Source organism: Bison bison, unplaced genomic scaffold (assembly GCF_000754665.1).
Source record: "Bison bison bison isolate TAMUID 2011002044 unplaced genomic scaffold, Bison_UMD1.0 scf7180017864053, whole genome shotgun sequence".
Taxonomy (NCBI): domain Eukaryota; kingdom Metazoa; phylum Chordata; class Mammalia; order Artiodactyla; family Bovidae; genus Bison; species Bison bison.
In genome coordinates this window covers 1625337-1631507 of record NW_011494625.1, presented here as the reverse complement: position 1 = coordinate 1631507, position 6171 = coordinate 1625337, and the positions used below count along the sequence as shown (strand labels likewise).

General features: G+C 50.6%; 1 long non-coding RNA gene across 1 annotated transcript in view; it reads left to right on the top strand.

Annotated features, from left to right (window-relative positions):
* Positions 1 to 45: 45 nt before the first annotated feature.
* The window catches only part of LOC104985601, a 14217-nt gene continuing 8091 nt past the window's right edge, over positions 46 to 6171 (top strand). Inside the window, exon 1 of the long non-coding RNA XR_824932.1 lies at positions 46 to 155. This is a non-coding gene — a long non-coding RNA (uncharacterized LOC104985601). The remainder of the gene's footprint in view (positions 156 to 6171) is intronic.

Here is a 6171-nt window from a genome sequence, read left to right as displayed (position 1 = left end):
CACGGAACTGGCAGGGAAGTCCCTAAACCCTTAAATTAAAGAAGAATGTCCCTCACCTGCTTCCCCGCAGCAAGGAAACAAGTTCCTGGCCCGCATAAAGGCCACCCTGAGCCTGCAGGGAGTGATGATGGCTCTGCTATCCACCCGCTGGTGAGGTGAGGACCTCTCGTGGTTTCCTGAGGTGGCTGCCTTATTTCTTCCTGAAGGGGGCAGGGTGACAGTCCCAAGGAGTCGGGTGTGGGGTAGGGAGCCCAGCGTGTGGATGGGGTGATGGCACTGGGTGCAGAGGGCAGGGGGTGGGGCTGGGCAGCGTGATGCCCGCCTGGGCTGAGCGGAGCAGGGTTTGCAGAGTGGAGAGACAGTGGGGGTGAGGCGAGCCACTGAGGTCGCCCCATCCCAGGGGCGCAGGGAGAAGCGTGTGGCGGGTGACGAGGCTGCGGCTGAGTCAGTCTTCCGGGAGCTCGAGGGGACGAGGTGGGGGGTGGGGGACAGCAGGGCTGTGAGACGCAGGGAGGGGCTTCGGGGTCGGGTCTGGGCATCTGTGCGGTGTGTGCCCGGCCACAGCCCAAGCCATGCCCGGCCTGGCTCTGCTCCCGTCCCTGCCAGCCTGCACGACACGCCTTGTTCTGTGGCTTTCAGGTGGATAGGCTAAGGGGGAACCACCCCAGGCCCAGGGAGGCGGGAGGCGGGGGCGTCTGTCACCCTTCTCATGGTTCGTTCACATGCTCATGTCTGCCCCAGCCTCGGCTGGCTCCTGGAGGCAGCGTGTGCTGTGGCCTTTCCAGTTCCCCCCGACCCTTCTTGTCTCCCCTGCAGCCCCTCCTGCTCCCACCACCTCCTTCCTGCTCTGCATGGGTTGCGGCCACACTCTGGTGCCTTCGTGCGGTTTTTCTTCTTTCCCTCACTGCTCCTGGTCAGGGGCCGGGAGGAGGCAGCATCGCCGGCCTGCCAAGTGGAGACGAGAGGCATCAAATGGCCTCTTTCCCCTTTTCTGCCCCAGAGAGCGGGAGTCTCCCACGTGTCATCTCCCGCACGTCCTGTGAGCACAGCACAGTCGTCCAAACCCCGGACGCGATTGAAGGCAACAGGCCCGGGGGTGGGGGACAGGCCCAAATGGCCTCAATCTTGCCAACGCCCAGGGCCACGGTGCTCTTAGGCCTGGGAAGTGATGTTTCCGGTTCCAGTCTCTTCTTCCTGTTTTACCAGTTGAGCCCTGAGGCTGGACAGGACCAGGCAACTTGAAATGCTCACTTCTGCTTTTAAAACAGAAAACCCAACAGAAACCACTGTCCAGCGATCTCCCAGCCAATCAGAGAGCAGAGTCAGGGACCGGGGCCTACGCCTGGCCACCACCAGGCTGAGCCAGCGTGGTCAGGCCACCGAGTCTTTCACGGCCCTGGTTTCCACTCTTATACGTTGGCCAGAGTGGATGGTGTTTCTCCAAGGCATCTCTGGTTTTCAGTCTGATGATGCCCAGTACCAGAAACATTAATGTGGTCAAACATCACCAAAAAAAAAAAAAAAAAAGATGCAACTCCTCTGCTTTTTTTTTAATGCAAGTGTTTTATTTTCAAAAGTGACTTGAAAAATGCAGTTGTTCCAAAGAGATGAATAGTTTCTTGTTCCATAAAAGGGGCCAGGACTGGTGTGACTTGTTCAGTTGTTAAGTTGTATCCGACTCTTGGCAACCCCATGGACTGCAGCAGACTAGGCTCTTCTGTCCTGCACCATCTCCTGGAATTTGCTCAGATTCACATCCATTGAGTTGGTGATGATACCTAACCATTGCATCCTCTGCCCTTTCCTTCTTCTTTTGCCTTCAATCTTTCCCAGCTTCGAGGTCTTTTCCAATGAGTTGGCTCTTTCCATCAGGGTGCCAAAGTACTGGAGCTTCAGCCTCAGTCCTTCCAATGAATATTCAGGACTGATTTCTTTTAGGATTGACTGGTTTGAACTCCTTGCAGTCCAAGGGACTCTCAAGAGTCTTCTCCTGCACCACAGTTTGAAAGCATGAATTCTTTGGCACTCAGCCTTCTTTATGGCCCAACTCTCACCATACATGACTACTGGAAAAACCAGAGCTTTAACTATATGGACCTTTGTCGGCAAAGTGATGTCTCTGCTTTTTAATCTGCCTCTATCTCCTCCCCATTTAAGAGATCAGCTCCCCTTAGGGAACAAGCAAGGGAACCTGTTACTTGTTTTCATTCTCTTTCTGCAGCATGAGTCCCAATACAGCCTTGCCTGAATTTCTCCTCTGCCCTTGTATCAATTCCATTGATCAAAGAGTCCAAGAACCGGGATGGTAACACTATGCTGCTGCTGCTGCGTCGCTTCAGTTGTGTCCGACTCTGTGCGACCCCATAGACGGCAGCCCACCAGGCTTCCCCGTCCCCGGGATTCTCCAGGCAGGAACACTGGAGTGGGTTGCCATTTCCTTCTCCAATACATGAAAGTGAAAAGAGAAAGTGAAGTCGCTCAGTCGTGTCTGATGCTTCACGACCCCATGGACTGCAGCCCACCAGGCTCCTCCGTCCATGGGATTTTCCAGGCAAGAGTACTGTAGTGGGGTGCCATCACATACAAATATTAAATTTATAGTGAGATCCTGTATTGGGCCTCAAAAGTCTTGCCTTTTGACTTGGTCATTCACGAGGTTCTCCATTGGACGGATGTTTTGTCCACACCTGTTAATCAATGACCGCAGCCCAAGGACTTTGCACAGCTGAGCTCCCCTCACCACCACCCCGAGCAGCTGGCACCACGCTCTCCAGTTTAGAGACGAAGAAGTGGAGGTTTCCTCGAATCACATGCAGCAGAGCCAGGCTTGAGTGCTGAGTCATCGTGTGCTCCATATTGACCGGCTTGCTCCATGGGCAAGGAGGTTGCCTCAAGGCTTTGTAATTAGTGGGGTACACAGGAAATGCACGAAATATCACATGATGATACGGAATATAACTGGAGTCCTAAGCATAGATAAATGGTTAAATAAATAAATTCAGACTTAAGAGAGAATTTTAGCTGAGAGCCTTGGAGGATGTCACCAAGGTGAGCTGGACATGTGGGCTCAGCGTGGGAAGGGGCGGAGCTAAGAAAGGGGAGGGTCCTGTGTGGGATGCAAGGTGGCAGGGGGCTTGGAGGGGGAGTTCCCTGGTGGTCCAGTGGTTAGAACTCCGTGCTTCCAATGTAGGGGCCATAGATTCGATCCCTGTAACGGGATTTCAGATCCTGCAAGCCACGAGGGCTGGCCAAAGAAAAAAAGGTAGTGCTGCTATGTTTTGATGTGTTAATTTTAAACTCTATTTATTGTCTTCCAGTCCTGACCTTCTAGCTCTCTCTGCTGGACGCTGTCTGTCTGTCTCCTGCAGAAGTCTTCTTCTTAACCCTGGGTGTTCCTCGGGACGCTGACCTTTGTGGATGAGGTGGACAGCCTCCCTCCTCCTCCGGCTTCGTGCTGGTTAGTGGAGGCCTCAGCAGGTGACTGGATTCTAAGGGAATGGAAGGCGGGGAGTGGGGCTATTTCTTCCTCTGGATAAGAGCCCACCCCCGCCTCCTGGCAGGCTGCCCTAACTGCTGCTCTGATCACTGCCCCTCACCTGGCCCTTGAACTCTCAGGTCTGAGGGTGGCAGGGACTGCCTGCTACTGTTAGCTCGATGCTTCACTGTTTCCCTAACCACTGCTCACACCTTTGTAAACAGGTCCTGTATTGTATTTTAATACATTTAGCCCTACCCTACCCCTACAGGCTATATTGCTTATGTCGCTGTTACTACAACGCTTACATTTTGAAACTGTTTAAACAGTGCTGACTGCATAGCCCAGTGGTGAGTTATGAATTACTTTTCCTTACTGAACAACTTTTTGGTTTTGGTGCCTTTAACTGTGTCCTTTAAAAAATGCTTTCATTTTCTATCTATCTGCCTCAGTGTCTATGTCCTTGGCCTACCTTCAGCAAGAATCTTGTTAGGTTGAATTATCAAGCACTCCCCCATCCTTACCCTGCCACCCCTGAGGCTTCTGAGTGATTTTCCATCCACTGACCCCTCACTCTACTCCATGGATATACATCCCCACTCCTTACTGTATTTGGAGCTGAGCTTCATTTTCCTCTTAAATTGTATTTCTTTACCATTTTAACAAGCACCAGAATAATTTTTTCTTTAACATTGGCCTTCAAGAAACCATTCAGTCAGTGGCTGAACTGGGCATGAAAAAGCCAGTTTTGCCTTAAGAATGCTTTCAGTGACCTATAAACGTGGCATGGAGGTGGCTCAGTGGTAAAGAATCCACCTGCCCACACAGGAGACGCAAGAGATATGGGTTCCTTCCCTGGGTTGGGAAGGTCCCCTGGAGGAGGGCGTGGCAACCCCCTCCAGTATTCTTACCTGGGAGATTCCACCGACAGAGGCACCTGGAGGGCTACAGTCCACGGTGCTGAAGAGAGTCGGACACGACTGAACTTGCACGCACAGAGCACAGAAGGTGGTTTTCCAGGGCACGGTTCTTCCAAACTGTGAGCTGCAACCTGTTTGCTTAGTCACAATCAACATTCAAAACAAGAATTCGGGTAGGTTAGAGAACACAATTGTGCATTGCCTGCAGCTGAGGCAAGTGTTGACTCAGGAAACCTTGCTTCAGTTTCTGTGTCTGGATACAAGGTCAAGGTGGAAACCAGTAAGGTCTGAAAACCACTGGTCTAGGAAGTAGACTTTAAAAAAAAATTTATTATAGTAGAGTTGATTTACAATATTGTGTTAGTTTCTGCTGTAACGCAAAGTGAATCAGTTATACACATACATACATCCACTCTTTTTTAGATTATTTTCCCATATGGGTCACTACAGAGTGTTGAGTACAGTTCCCTGTGCTCTACGGGAGCTCCCTACTGGTTATCTCTTTCATATATAGTAATGTGTACATATCTATTCCCATCTTGGGGACCTAAGGGAAGAGAACCTGATTTAACTTTTTATTGCCTCTTGGTGAGAGGGGGGAATTGTGCAGTAAAGGATAACTGGCAAGATTTGATTTCTGGAATCACAATATATGTAAAACTAACCTAGACAGCTTATTAAAAAACAGAGACATTACTTTGCCAACAAAGGTCCATCCAGTCAAGGCTATGGTTTTTCCAGTAGTCATGTATGGATGTGAGAGATGGACTGTGAAGAAAGCTGAGCACCAAAGAACTGATGTTTTTGAACTAGGGTGTTGGAGAAGACTCTTGAGGGTCCCTTGGACTGCAAGGAGATCCAACCAGTCCATCCTAAAGGAGATCAGTCCTGGGTGTTCATTGGAAGGACTGATGTTGAAGCTGAAACTCCAATACTTTGGCCACCTGATGCGAAGAGCTGGCTCATTGGAAAAGACTCTGATGCTGGGAAAGATTGAAGGCAGGAGGAGAAGGGTTGGTTTAAAGAATGAGATGGTTGGATGGCATCACTGACTCAATGGACGTGAGGTTGAGTAAACTCCTGGAGTTGGTGATGGACAGGGAGACCTGGCGTGCTGCCGTCCGTGGGGTCGCAAAGAGCCAGACATGACTGAGCGACTGAACTGAACTGAATCCTATAGGTGATTCTGTGGAAGAAGGATAAGGATTCACAAGGCCATTGGAAACCCTGTGGCCAGCACGTCTGCAGGAATTCTGCTGGCCGAGATTTAGAGGGATCCACACCCCAGAGCCTTCCCAGTTCAGTTTTGTACGGGAGGAGAACTCAGGCTCTGACGGCTCTGGAGCCCTGGGAGAGTGCAGACCTGAGAGATGGTCAGGCGGAGCTCAGGTGAACTTTCACTGGAGCTTAGAACCCCCTGGGGCCTTCTGGGATCCCTGAGACAGGGTTTCACGATGGGTGGGGACATGAAGGGCCTCGGTGAGCTTGGTTCTCTACCAACGATTGAAAGTAGTTGATCTTACTAATAAATAGGAGAGTCTCTTGTCTCAGCATTTATTGTAACATTGTCCTTTTGTCTAAGCCAAAGACTCGTTTGGTGAATCTATGTAGAATAAAGAATCAGAGGAAGAATTTCCTTGGTGGTCCAGTGGCTAAGACTTGGTGCTCCTGAAGCAGGGGGCCCAGGTTTGATCCCTGGCCAAGGAACTAGATCCCACATGCTACAAGTAAGACCCAGTACAGCCAAATAAATAAATTACAAAAAAAAAAAAAAAA